The 15,057-nt window shown below is 40.2% G+C and overlaps 1 long non-coding RNA gene across 1 annotated transcript; it reads right to left on the bottom strand.

Moving 5' to 3' along the window:
- Positions 1-759: 759 nt before the first annotated feature.
- LOC128413154 (uncharacterized) lies at positions 760-10,952 on the bottom strand. Its single transcript, XR_008330261.1, has 3 exons — positions 9,172-10,952; positions 8,712-8,839; positions 760-807 (listed from the first exon to the last, which is right to left on the bottom strand). It is a non-coding gene; the product is annotated as an uncharacterized LOC128413154 (long non-coding RNA).
- Between the last annotated feature and the right edge of the window lie 4,105 nt (positions 10,953-15,057).

Raw genomic sequence — 15,057 nt, 5'->3', positions numbered from 1 at the left:
CTCTCACATTCCTTCCATTGTTGCAGCCTCCAAGTCAAAGAGACTTCAACCATCATGCCTGACCCTCTCTGCAGACTGCCTGTCTCATGCTCTGTCCCACCCCCAGCTTGCACAACTAGCACCCCCCCCCCCCGTTCACTTACCTCCTCACTCACTGCAATTCTGCCTCTCCCTCCTGAAACTCTGGCCCTTTGTCTCTGCTCCTCCCGTCTTATAACACTACAATACAATGCAAATTATACATATAATACTAAACAATACTGCTGCAACCCCAGCTACTACTAATTCCACATTTTAAGTAACATAATTAAGCAACAATAATTATATCAAAACAATGTGCTTAAGTAAAATAAACAAGAAGCACAAAAGCAAATCAGGTGCAAAACATCGAAATGCAACTTAATTACATAATTAGCGAGAAAATCTCATTTTACCAAAATCCCTCTGTTTATAATAAGACAATTACCAAGCAAGTTAACAGATGCATGCAGCATGGTAATAATTTTAACATCCCATAGTATGGCATAAATTAAGTACTATCCTAGCACTTAATGCCTTCATATGTATATGCCGTCATACCATGCCAGTGAGAGCTAGAATGAATTCAAAACCTTCAAAGACTAAGCACGTTGCATGCTGCAGTTGAGATTTGCCATAGTGAACATTTAAAATGTGTTTAAATGCCCAGATCTGGACAAACATATATGATTTGTGCAGGGAGCCAGTTACAAATTCCTAGGTTACTACTTGCCATGTAGGGTTTTTCATGTTACTTTTCTCTTCCGAACAATATTGCCTATAAAGAAGCTGTAAATATGACAAAGTGTTGACAACATTTGATGATCAGAAGGCAACGTACATTCAATAAATTCCTTTCTTTTATTGAAAACTTTGATTAGATTGTTGCTAAAGTCCTCAGGGCATTCTAGAGGCCTTGTGTACAGCATGCAGGTTATTTCCTGTGATAGAGACAAATGCCGGCAACAGTAACCCTTGTGTCACATTTAATTTTGAAGTACCCAGCCAGATCTTTTGTTGGAGATATGTCATACAGAAAACCAGAGTAATGCATTTTGGTTCCTAGAAGTTAAGTGTGCCCTAGGAAGATCGGCAGAATTACTTTTCATAGTGTTCTTCCTCTCTTGGAAGAATTTTTTGGCTGCATACCAAGTATTATTATATATATGTCATAAATGTTATTTGCTCATAAATGTTTTGCAATTTTCCTCACAATCATAGATAGCCTGAATTTTTTTTTAAGCAGAAAAATTCAAAACTGACACTCTTTGTCTTATTGTATGTATACTTTTCTCCCACACTACATTCAACAATGTACAGTCTCAGCTACTTTGGTTTATAATATTAGGTGCTACTATCTTGGGAAGTTTAAGTTGGCAATGAAACCAGGAAGTGTACTGAAAAGGAAGACCTTTTTGCCCTTCACAATGTGACTTGGTTCTGACTGTACAATAAGACTTCTGTGCTTAAAGTCTGATGTATGATTAACTTGTGGCTCCTTTAACGTTGAATTCATTACCACTTGAGATAAGGCATACTTCAGCAATCTATTACTTCAGATGCATGCTTTTATTTACCCAAGCCTTTTCTGAATGAATTTTTAAATTATTGTCTGCTGATCATCTTTTGAGTATTGCATTGTTCTTTTAACTATACTATTATGCTAGGTATATATTTTATATTTGTCTTCATTCAGCAGGATAGAACAACTGCAAGACAGAGCCCACTGTGCAGCAAGGAAAGAGAACATATTTATTGCCTAAATACATGAATATCTGCAGAAATTTAATGGGGGGAAACAGCTGGTTTTGAATAATAACCAACCATTCCACTTTCAAGAGCAGATAACAATCTAATAACATTAAAAATAGTAAAGAAATAGTGCAGTAATCTTACACGTTTAATAGTTGTCTAAATGTCAGGATGTCTTTTCTCCATCTCTATTTTATGATGCCACAAAACTACTTATCAGTGTAAAGTGCATTAGGATATATTTACCCTTGTATTTAGGAGCCCTTCAACTTCCAATGCCACAGCATGTGCAATGACTGTAACATTCCTCCATTAACAGACGATGGCTGTGGTGTTGAGAAACTGACATGGACTTTAATATGACTAGTATGGTCCCAAATATGTAATGCACTTAAAAGCGAGATGAGCGCCGCAACCCATAGTCTCCTTTGACTGGACTTAATTGTCCAGGGGCCCTTTACCTTTTTTTACCTGCACTTAAATCAAATTTCCTGCTTGGCAGGGGGTTGGACTCGATGGCCCTTGTGGTCTCTTCCAACTCTATGATTCTATGAAATATCTAGTCATTCCTTCACTAGTTGTAGGTTCTTGCAACAAACCTTTCCTAGCCTTATTTCAGCAATGGCCTAGTAATACTTTCATCAACGGCCCATAGTTCATCATATATGACCCAGTAATATTAATCCCTCAATGTGGAAGTTCCTAAATTATTGTGGTTCCTAAAACCTGAAGCCACACTGATGGCTCCTTCGCATGTAACAAAAGATATGCTTAAATACAGTACTTTCATTGTACTGTGTGAAGGAGCTTTCACATCCAAAACATGTGCGTAAGATCTATTTCTGAGAATAAAGCACTTTCTTTACTAACTGCTAATAAAATTGTAAATGAGAGTGGGGAGGAAGAAGTCAGAATTTTAATCAGGGACAGGTAAATAAAGGTAAAGGTAGGTTACCGTATTTTTTGCACCATAACACTCACTTTTTTCCTCCTAAAAAGTAAGGGGAAATGTCTCTGCGTGTTATGGAGGGAATGCCTACGGGTGGCATGCCTACGGATTTTCCTCCTCTAAAAACTACGTGCGTGTTATGGTCGGGTGCGTGTTATAGAGCGAAAAATACGGTATATGTTTACTAGTCCTAAGCAAAACTACTCTGCAGCGCCATCTGGTGACACTGAGGAGGATACAAGTTTCCCATGCCACCTTTCTATAACCTTATTTATTGCAGCAAGAACTTAGTTCAACAGATGAATGAAGTAGATGGTGAAGATTACAGGAAAAAAAAGGCGGACATTCAGCCCTTGCATATCAATGGGGAACGGGTGGAGAGGGTGGCGGAATTCAGGTTTTTGGGAGTAACTATCGATCAGGGCATGACTTGGAGCGCAAATACCACTGCTCTGGTGAAGAAGGCCCAGCAGAGAATTTATTTCCTCAGACTTTTAAAGAAGAACAATCTGAGTGAGAGACTGCTGGTGTCCTTCTACCGAGGCTCCATAGAGAGCATTCTTACATACTGTATTTGTGCTTGGTTCTCCAGTTGTACAGCTAGGGAGAGGAAGGTGCTCCAGAAGGTCATAACCACAGCACAAAGGATTATTGGTCAACCTCTCCCATCTTTGGAAGAATTGTACGGTTCCCGTTGTCTTAGGAAAGCAAACAACATCCTGCAGGATTCATCTCACCCGGGATACAGTCTGTTTGCACTACTGCCTTCTGGCAGGAGATATAGAAACATCAAGTCAAGGACAAATAGACTGAAAAACAGTTTTTACCCGAGAGCTGTGGCCCTTTTGAATGCTGTAACTCGATAGTGTGACCTGGGAGATTGATGGGTGTGGGTGTGGCTGGAATGTGGTTTGTTGGTTGTTGTTGTTGTTTTGCTTTTGTTGTTTTTAAGGGATGGCATCCAATTTCGTTGCACTTGTGCAATGTTGCACGTGTGTAATGACAATAAAGAATCTATCTATCTATCTATCTATCTAAGATGTTGCTTCTAAATAAGATACATATGGGCTGTGTGTGTGTGTGTGTGTGTGTGAGAGAGAGAGAGAGAGAGAGAGAGAGAGAGAGAGAGAGAAGTAAATGTGTGGTACAGGGTGAATTTAATGATAAATATTGATGCCCTCAAAGCAGACATATAATACATGACCAAGTAATTTGAAATAAACAAGCCCATTTGATATAACAGGGGCCCAGACTGCATAGCACAATATATATATGATATGTTGGTGTCTGACAGCCCAATTATATGTAATTTTCCTTTTTCAAGTTTGAAGTGATATTTTTTAAAAAAATATTTTTAAGTTGCATCCAACTAAAGTCATATTTGGAAAAGATGCACTGAAAGCAATGTCTGCTTTCTGGGTGGCTGTGGGACAATGAAGAGGGCAGGGTAGGTAGCCACAAATGAGTTACCAAAAAAGAAAACAAAAGAGGGCACAGCTTTGCACTAACTTTGCAAGTGCTAGTTGATAGATAGAGAAATAATTGCTGTAATTTTAACGATGATGATGATGATGATGATAATGATTTGTAACCCACCCATCTGATTGGGTTGCCCCAGCCACTCTGGGCAGCTCCAAACAGAAAATTAAAAATGCAATAAAACATCAAACATTAAAAACTTCCCTAAACATCCAAACCTGGTGGGGAAGACTGTCAGCAGGTGACCCATGTGCTCAGTCTGTTGTCCAGGTGCATATGGTTGACAGGCAATTTCAAGCTCCCTGCTCTCCCTTCTTAGAGTTATTTATCTTTAAACTGGACTTGAACTGGACAGTTTTTCAAAGGTAGGACTCCTTCCTCTAGAAGGCTATCCTCTGACAGTAGAGGACCATCCTGGCCACCTTAGAAGGCGGGTAGATAGGTTGCATGATCTCAGCCAACCCTTACTGGCTACAGCTGAGGGATTGTATGGCTTGCCCACCCTCTGCATCACCTGGGCTACTAGTAGGAATATGAAGCCCCTCTGCCTCAATCCTAGCTCAGTGGCACACATGTAAAGGGCAACTTCATGCCCATTTGATTTCCAGATAGAAACAAAGCCATTGTTTCATATGTCATGCTGAAGAAGCCTTAATTATCAATGCATCAGTGGTTACTGAGCAGCTTTTGTCTCGCATGGCAAAAGACAGCCTGATGTTGAACGGCTTGCAAAACTTCCTGTGGGTTTCTTTTGAACAAATTGCTATTTGTAGTTTGCATTTCCTGTGTATGCTTCTTCTATGTGTAAAGCAATGTTTAAAAATCAAAACAAAACCAAAACCAAAAACAAAGATATAGTGCACAAAATCTTACCGTGTTACAAATGTATACATTAGACTGTTTTGATTACTTTTTAAAAAAGGAAGTTGGTGGACAACACACACTTTGTTTTGCTTATAGCTGGTTCAAGCCCAATTTTAGGATCTTTTGCACACATTAATAATTTCTGTCCAAGAGCAAAGTTAGGTGCTTGAGTATGTTTAAGTTTAGAAGTTTTGAAGCAAAATGGGCCCACCCATAAAATAAGGTAGCAGCTTCTGCATACCCCAGATACTCTAGTAAATTAAGTCTGTAATTATTTTTTTAAAGCCCAAACCTGCCTTTTGAAATTCTCAAACATCCCGAATCCAGGCAAGATAATGATATGACCATGACAATGACCTGACAGTAATGCTCTCCACAGCCAGATTATTAATATTTTGCTACAAGTGAGAATGGTTGTTGTGTTCTCTGGGACTCACATCCTAGACGGGGACTAGATGTTAATTTGGGTCCTAATTCTTTCCCCAAGCTGTTACAAGGATTCTTTCTGGGACATGTAAAATATATGTTGCTTTTGTCTCTGGGGCATTGTTGGAATTTTGTGGCCTCTCACCTTAGAGAAAGATAAAGTGAACCATTGTAGTTAAATATTGGAAAGGCTAGTTTAAAATGCAAATAAATAGATACATCAACCTGAGTTGCCAGAACTATACCAGCCCATTGGCCAAAACAGCTTGCAGGAACAGTTGCCTATTTTGAGATTTCACTTCAGTTACAAGTAGGTTCAACTTCTGTTCCTCTTTTGCACAAAATGGTAAAGGTATGGGATTGCTTATCACAAGTTATGCCGCAAGGAGCATAGTAGCTTATAACAATTGTGCAATGACACTACATCTAGCAAGGGCTACAGTAATGGGTTTTGTTTTTATGAAATATGGGGTACTATATATTTCATTTAACCACAACTACAAAATGTGACCCATTGATAGTGTTATGAGTTTGTGGGTGCCAGAATCTTCCTGGGTCCAGTAGGTGTTATAGTTTAATCAAGGCTTGGGGGATTAAAGTGAACACCAGACTCCTAATCCCTGGACCCAGTTCCCCATGTTCAGGAGATCACTTGGGAGATGGCCATTGAGAAAGCAAGGTTCTGGGCCAGACAGCAAATGGGCCAGACAGCCACCTCCCTCCACTCAGAGTTAATTAGAAAATAATGCTAGAATTGAGGGTTGGCTGTGATGTGACCGAGAGGAAAAATGGTCACAAGCTGGTAAAGGCAGCAAGCTGGAGAGAGGGTTGCAGCGAGAGAAAGAGGGAGAGAGAGCTGCATGATGGTTGATTTCTCTTTGAATCCAAGGCTGTGATTATGGGAGAAACAAGACCCTCTCGGGGTGCTAATCCTGTGAACCCCTCCATCATAGGCTCAGGTTGTATGTATGTGCAAATAAACCATATAGCCTAAATACACCACGGTCTCCACTTTGCCTCATTTCCAAAAGGAAACATGAGTACTTGGAACCCCCGGAATCTCACACTGCTCGAAAACTGGGGTGGGGTGCAACAATAGCCATACAATGGAAAATGGATTCATCTGAAATGCAATGGAAGCACAGCTGCTATATATAGGCTCCATGAAACAAATGAGTAACGAAATATGCATTTATAGTACAGAAATGAATTGTAAGGAAAAACCTTCATTCAGAGATGTCATTGATCAGATGACTGGCATCAGTTATATTTGATGTTTGTCCAGTGCTCATAAGAAAGGGCTTAAATTACAGTTGCTTTTGAATGCAAAGCACCTATCTCAGATGTCAGCAGGCACTTCTATCACTCAGTGCCATCAGACACACACATCAATTCCTGCTATAAAAATCAGCTTGTCAGTTTTACAACTCTCCATGTTAGTATAAAAGGCTGCATGCAAAATGATTGCAGATAATTATGGGCTATGGAGTTAAACAGTGGTCCCATTTTTCTGGCAATCTCTCTTTGCAATAATCTTTGTATGACAATGAAAGGCTCCTGAAAAACTCTCTATTACCATCGCGTGCTATAATAAGTATAGCACTCAGGGGATGTTTAATAGAATCTGGAAAAAACAGAGATGAGAACAGCATATTATATCAACCTGCTCATTATGTCATTGATTCAAATTGTTTTAGGCAGCATTTCTTCCTGGAGAATGTCCAGTTGAACAGGATATAGTAAAGTCATGCGCTCCTGATACTTAATTGAACTATTATGGGTAAATGTTTTCTTTCTTAATTTAGTTCCACTATTCTTCACCATAGTTCCATGTAAATTAAGACAAAGTACTTTCCTTGGTACATATACTTTCCCAGTGCCTGTGATGATTCTCATCCATCAATGCATTTCCAGCAAATGCACATTATATTGTATTTCATTTCTCTCTTACTATTGTACAAATCCCAGATCTCCTGCTTATCAGGGGAGGGTGGGGGACACACACACACCACATATTCAAATCACAAAACACTAGATTATGCAGTTAACATAACATGTAGTTATCTTTACCAAACTAACAAACAAGCAAGCAAGCAAGCAAGCAAGCAAGCAAACAAACAAACAACATGTAGTTTGGCCCTTACTCCAAGCAGGTTCATATCTCCAATCTGTAAAAGCCAATCCATATACGCACCACTGTAGCAAGGAATTTTGTGCTTAGGAAGCCTAAGGATGCATCAGTAGGAGAAATACAATCAATACAGCAACAGGGAGCCAAAAAGGTTTGAAATCATACAGTTGTATTACATAGCCATAAAACATGGATTTTTATTATGACTTTTTTATTTACTTCCCAGAATACAGGAAGTGGGGATGGGAGAGAATTTTGATTCCATTCACATTTAAAGGAAAATTTACCAGATTCATACTTTCTGAAACAATGTGAACCAAAACACAGCCATCTTTCAACTTTGCACTTTTCCAAATTTTGCAATGCAGCTCTCCAGTTGTGTACAAAAATGCATAAAGTGTGCATAAAAATGCATTATAAGTGAAATATTGCCCAGAAAAATGTGTGTATTAGGCAAAATTGCATATACAGTGGTACCTCGGGTTAAGAACTTAATTTGTTCTGGAGGTCCATTCTTAACCTGAAACTGTTCTTAACCTGAAGCACCACTTTAGCTAATGGGGCCTCCTGCTGCCGCTGTACCGCCGGAGCACAATTTCTGTTCTCATCCTAAAGCAAAGTTCTTAACCCGAGGTAATATTTCTGGGATAGTGGAGTCTGTAACCTGAAGCATATGTAACCCGAGGTACCACTGTATAAATCATGAACCCATCGAATTATAGATGTGCATATTAAGAGAAATTCACACTAAATTGCTGATGAATTTCTGCAAGGCCTTAAAAAAATAAATCCCAGACCCTCATGGAGATGTGGAGAATTGAATTAAAGACTTAAAATGGGAAACTGAGAGAAACAAAAATTGATGGATTTGACCATCTAGCAGGAAGACAGGAGCATGGTTGCTTCTTACTGGGCAAGCAGACACAATACTGCCTGTGAGCTTTTCCTTCAAGGTCTGAAAGAAAAAAGAGCCATAGACATGCTTAAAAACAAACAAACAGTAAAGGGGTCAAGAATATCTAAGAAGGCAAGAACCCCACAACCATAATGTGGCTTCAGGCCTGCAAGTCTTAAAATGTTTCTGAAACTTACTCAGCTTCCAGATTTTCTGTTCCCCTGGTGGAGCGCCATCTTCGCAGAGTGCTGGCCGGAACAGGGTATTTCAGGGTATGAAATGTCTCAACAGAGATTATGTGGTGAAACTAAAGATCCGTGTAGAACTGGAACACAAAAATGAGTGGAGGTTACCGCTGCTGGTAAACATGTTTCTGAAAATGCTAAATTATCTTCTAAGATTTAACTTCCAGAGATTCAGAAGCGTTCGGGGCGGTGGGGAAACCAGTCTACTACAAAATGCATAATCCTGCAGATATTGTTTTATTTGTAAATTTTCTTACTTGTCCTTCACCACAAGAGCCAAGCCCAGGTCACACCAATACAATTAAAAGCAAGAAAAAACAGTTTATACAATTATAAAAAAGTAAAACAGTTCTAAGAAAACCAGCACAGTATAAGATAAACAAAACAGAAGAGGTGGATCCAACAAAAATACCTAAGACTAGGATAAAGAAGTGTGTTTCCAGCAAGCAGCGGAAGTTGAATCATGACAGTGCTAGATGCACCTCTGTGGGGACTGAATTTTACAACACAGGGACTGCCACAGAAAAAGCCCTCTTTGGGTCACCATTCCCCACACTTCTGAGGGTGGTGGAACTACTGAGAGACTTTCCTCTCCTGATCTTAACACTCAAGAGGATCATAGGGATGGAGTGTCATTTGAGATATTCAAAGGATATATATTCTGTATACTTTATACAATAGGCTTATATACCAGCTTCACATTTTTGTCTTAATTGTTTTCAAAAGCAATTACATACCTGTGTGTTTCACAAGCCAGACCCAGAAACAAGCTGTCATTCCCCCTTGTTTTGCTACCATTAATTTCTAATGAACTCATCAATTTGAACTGAAGAGTTTCACATTTATATTGTTTCAATTCAACAATATATTCCATCGCAATCTTCCAAAATGTTTTAAGCCATTTCGATGTTGAAGCAGATTCCCAAGGGTGTCTTTTCATTATTTCACAATTACACAAAAGATATTTCTGAAATTGGCTCTGGTTATTTTATTGCAAGCGTAACTTTAAAACAAGAGATCCATTTGCAAATTACATCCTAATCCATTATAGACAATGAGAAATGATAAGTGTCTTAATATGAAGGGAATTTCATAACAAAGCAAATAAGACTGTCCCAAGAGGTTCCATAACTAGCAGCAAGATGAGGTGGTCGCCTCCACTTGCCTTATTGGTGGGCCAGGCCCAGTTGGAGGGCAAACCTGTGAGTGTGTGGGCCCTCTGTGAGAATAGGAAGCTCCCTGATTGTTTGCTTTCCAACTCAGGGAGATTGAAGTAGGAGTGGACATTATCCTTGCTGAACCCCTCATTAAGTAGCACTTAATGGCTGACCCATATGTATGCTTCTGACTGTTACTGCAAATTTCCTGCAGTCCTTGAACTGTGGATACTTCCAGTATGAGAAAAGTAGAGTCCTACAACTCAACATTTGGTCCCATCTGTGTTTTGGTTTGTTCCATGCCTTCAGTATCAGATTATTAGAGGTAAAGGGAAAGCAACTACTCAGCAACGTGGTTTCCTTTATATTGTATGCTGATAAACAAAATGTGTAGTACATTTTTTTGCTTTTTAAAAAAGAACCACATTTATCAAGATTTAATTTTTAGTATCTGTCTTTCATCAGCATTGTACAAAGTTAATTCAGCTAGAAAACAACTCCCAAGAGCGGTGTTGTACTTAAGGCTGATAGCCACAGACTACAATCTAAGCCTGTCTCTGGTTTGCTGAAAAAATGTCTACAAATTGGTCCTTTGCTGTAGATTCACACAATTAAAAGGAAGCACAAGAAAGTGAAAGATGATTAATCGTCATGAACTTCTTATTCTGTTTAAGCTTCTGGGAATGCACGCCACATTTCCCCATAAGGATTATTTGTTTTAGTGTTGTGATATACCACCTATCTGCTTCTGAATATTTAAGTGGGACGTTACTTTTGGCAGCAAAACTAGTTTTGAAACTTTAATGAGAAGTGGAAATAGAAGACAGACAAGATGCCAATACATTTTCTGGTTAATCTTATTCTGCCATATTCTGTTGTTAAGCACTCCATATTGCTGAGCGCATGTAGAAATTTGAGAAACTGGTGGGCATCACCACAAAATGGCTGCCATTGGGAGAGCATGGCTAATCACAAAATGGCTGCCATGAAGCCTAGCTAGTCACAAACAGGTAACTGAGTACAAGGCAGAGGGTGGTTCTGAGTGCCGGCCCCTGCAACCCCATCCTTGTTACTGCTTGCTGTCACTGTTGAATATGTGAACAGCAACAAGAGGGAGGAGATGCTGGGCAGGCCCTATTGGGTGGAGTGAGGCAGCTGCATCAGGCAGCCAAAGCAACCATACTAGCTGTTCCTCCTGAATCTCCCCAGCTATTCACCCTACTGGAAGACAGCAGTGTATGCTACATGACCTGCTTTGCACCTCCTAAGATGGCTGCAGGAGTGGTGAATGATACTGTCCTCTATCCAGCACTGAAATGAGATGCAACTTACAAGTCCAGTCAGTTTGTGTGTGGACCAGTAGGGGTATTATTTTGTCCTTGGTCTCAGGTAGCGAGCTGGCTCAGAGAAGAAAGGAGAAAGTGCTTAGCACTTTCCCTCTTGACAGCGGTGTAAACTGGACTCAGAGGGAGAGGGCAAGCAAACCGGACACTCGTGGCTGTGGCAAAGATGTAGACCCACTGAGGGTTTATGTGGCGTTTGCCTCCTAGGTGGGTCACAAGGAAAGGGTTAAAAATGAGTGTAATGTGATTGGCCAGTGGAAACTGATAGAAGGAGTTAGGGTTAGAGGGGGTGTTGTGTGAAAGTCAGTTGAGAGTTGGGAGTCGAAGAAGGAAGAGGGAGGAATAGTGTGTGGGTTGGTCGAGTTGTGTGGTGAAAGAGTGAGAGGAATTATTAGGTGGAGTCAGGTAGTCGGGATAATCAATTTGAAGTTGTTAGGAACAAATAGGACAGTTAAGGAACTAAGATTAAGAAACTGCCAAGAAAAATTAACTGTAACTATAAGCTTGTTCATGCCTATAAAATAAACTTGATTATTTGTTAATGTTAACAACTGACTGGACTCTGTGTGTACCCGTGAGGAGAAACGGGTTGGTGGCAGCGAAGAAAGCAATTACAGTGGTGGCACAGGGTCAATAGACTGTCAAACATCTGGGGACCCTGTGTGATCGCCACAGTATCTTACCCAAGGGCACCTGCAAACCTAAAACTAGAACCGTATGGGTGTATGTTCTGGGTTCATTGTCTTGAGCAATGAGTTAGGTTACCATGAAGACTACAAATCTATTTAAAATCACATGAGCTTACTGTCAGTGACAAGAATGTTTAGCAAAAGTATTTTAATAACATTATCCCAGCTGCATTCAGATTAGAAGATAAAGCTGCAATGATGTAACAATATTAAGTTGCATGGTAATAATGCGCATGAGGCAGTGGTTATCATAAAATATATATTACACCATGGTGTTATAAAAACAAAATTGTGCACCAAATACACACAGGTATTGCAATGCTATCCCAAGGCAATGCAGCAATTGGAATTGGCTCATTATTAAGAACAGAATTTGTTTTCTGTGTGCTTCAGAAATATGAAGTCGGCAAACAAGTAAAAACAGCAGCTGTTTTGGCGAAGCTTACAAAAATTAAATTGCCCTTTTAGAACTTATCAGTGCCCCCACAATCCAAGTATTTACAAACATAAAGAGTAATCACATATAATTTAAAAAGTGTTTGTTTTTATAGCTTTTCTAAGCTTTATTGGGGGCCAAGAATTGCTTGCATAACCATTGTTCAAAAAAATTTGTTTTTCTGAGCAAACATTTAGAGCCTAGTATAAGAAGACCTTGGGGTGGATTAGACATATCTGTGTCTCATAGCAACTGGTAAATTTAGTGTTGTCATAATTTTTATAATTAGTCTTAAAATACTACCATCTTAAATGTTTAAAAATTAACTTCAGGGAAGAAAATGAAAGAATATTTAATGGAGTGTTCTCTATTCCTCACAGAAACTATTCTTGTCATTCACATTGAACCCCCCCTTAAAATTTTAGGTGCTCCTTTTGGTGCTGGAAAATAAAACTGAGCCTAAAGTTAAAACTTTAAAGGTTAGGTTCACTCCCAAAACAGATAGTCAAGCGCTGTAGCTGTGCCTTTGGGGGCAAAACAGTATTTCTCAACTTTTAAGGAGAAATTTGTAATAGAATGTAAAACCAACATTACACCAATCAGAAAAAAGTAAAGACCCGCAGTTGGATCTCTCCCAAGTACTCCTCACTTCCAAGAATAGTTTTTGTGAAGAATATAGAAAATCTCTCCCAAATCCTACTGGTAGATAATAAAAGAGGTTGATTCACTCATAGCGACTGCACTGTTAAAAATAGTACATCCTGAAATAGCTGATGAAAGGGAAAGGTATAGCCAGACAACAGATAAACAAGTCATAATAGCTTGAGTTCCAGAAACATTTGACATGTATAACTAGCAAATGGTTTATTGATTAGATATTAAAGTACTGAGCCAGAAAATATAGCATCCCTACAGCACAGTTAAAGGTTTGCTGTATTTTGTTTCCCTCTAGACAGCTTTAACTGTAATGTCTCCTGTTATCAGTATTGCAGGTGCTGCTGTTTCATAAGCTCAAATTGTAATATAATCCAATTTTTAGAGCTTTAGCAACACCAATTGTTTTCTGTGTGAGTATCAAGCATATTGGATGGCCTGAGACCTCCCTCCTTCCTTGCATGGAAACAGGAATAGCTCCCATCTCTAAAGCTGTGGTATGTGCCCTAAGCCTTTGCTTTTCCTATGACCTTGAGACAAGGCCAATGCTTAGGTAACTGACCATGGAATAAATTTAAGTTTGAAGGCCAGTTTATAGGCAACCTAGAGGCAGGGCCAACCCATGCATGAGGCAAGGGGAGGTGACTGCCTCAGGCAGCAGGATCCATAGGGATGGCAGATCTAGCCTTCAAGGAACACATCACCCATTGCAGCCGCTGTAGCACCAATAGTAACTGTAGCACACTCCTTGGAGGCCGGATCTGCCATACCTTCAGTAGTCCCCACCCCAGATGCTACCTCCACAGTAGCCAGCTGGTCTTCTACCATTATCTGGGCTACAACAGAACCATTTTGCGGTTTGCCTCAGGTGCTCAAATGTCTTGAGCAGGTGCTGCCATAGCCTTTGCATGCTGAATGAGAAGCATGCTGCTCTACATTACGTTATCTGCAAGGTGGAGGGGCAGGTGTACAACTTCATGCCAGACCTGTTAAATAATTGCCATTATGTAAGTAAGATGTCTTTCCTTTCTTCAGAGCCTAAAGAAGATGAAACAGAAGGACAGAGATTGGCAACAGTGCAGTGGTTGGCAAAAGGAACTAACTTGATTGCAGCTAAGGGGCTCATCAGTATTGCCAATTAAGTACTGGCACAACATTTTTGTCAGCATGATTCATGTCAGTCCGGAAAGAGCTGGTGCCAGATTTGCACAGCTAGCAACGATCACTCTTAAATACAAATCTAGCTAAGAAGGAAAAAAACTGGTTGGTTGGTTGGCATCTGTCTGTCTTGGGAAACAACAGAAGAGTGTGCATTCGTGGTTAAGTCAAACAATTGGAGAGTTATAGCACCTGCTGTGGCTCTAGAGACCAACACATGAGATACATGTTTTGTTACGGGTGGAACACGTGGAAGGCATCCGGTTGTGCTGATATGGGTGTACCATGCCGTTTCTTCTTTCTATGCTCCTCATTTTGGAGTTATTCATGTGGGACATGGGATTCTTCTTCTGTAATGCTTTTAATGTAAAATAGGCCTAGAACTAGTGTGTCATTTTCTGCTCATTGATTTTAGTATGAAATAGAATCCAGGAAGGGACGCAGGTGGCGCTGTGGGTTAAACCACAGAGCCTAGGGCTTGCCAATCAGAAGGTCGGCGGTTCGAATCCCCGTGACGGGGTGAGCTCCCGTTGCTCGGTCCCTGCTATTGCCAACCTAGCAGTTCGAAAGCACATCAAAGTGCAAGTAGATAAATAGGTACCACTCCGGCAGGAAGGTAAACAGCGTGCGCTGCTCTGGTTCACCAGAAGCAGCTTAGTCATGCTGGCCACATGACCCGGAAGCTGTACGCCGGCTCCCTCGGCCAATAAAGCGAGATGAGCGCCGTACCCCAGAGTCGGTCATGACTGGACCTAATGGCCAGGGGTCCCTTTACCTTTATCTTTTACTAGAATCCAGGAAGTGTATCAATCACCACTAAGGGAAGTTTGGCTGCTGCTATGAAGGAATGCATGGTTTGTT

Source organism: Podarcis raffonei, chromosome 4 (assembly GCF_027172205.1).
Source record: "Podarcis raffonei isolate rPodRaf1 chromosome 4, rPodRaf1.pri, whole genome shotgun sequence".
NCBI lineage: Eukaryota > Metazoa > Chordata > Lepidosauria > Squamata > Lacertidae > Podarcis > Podarcis raffonei.
Note: the sequence above shows the minus strand (reverse complement) of the source record. Positions and strands in the feature narration are given on the sequence as shown.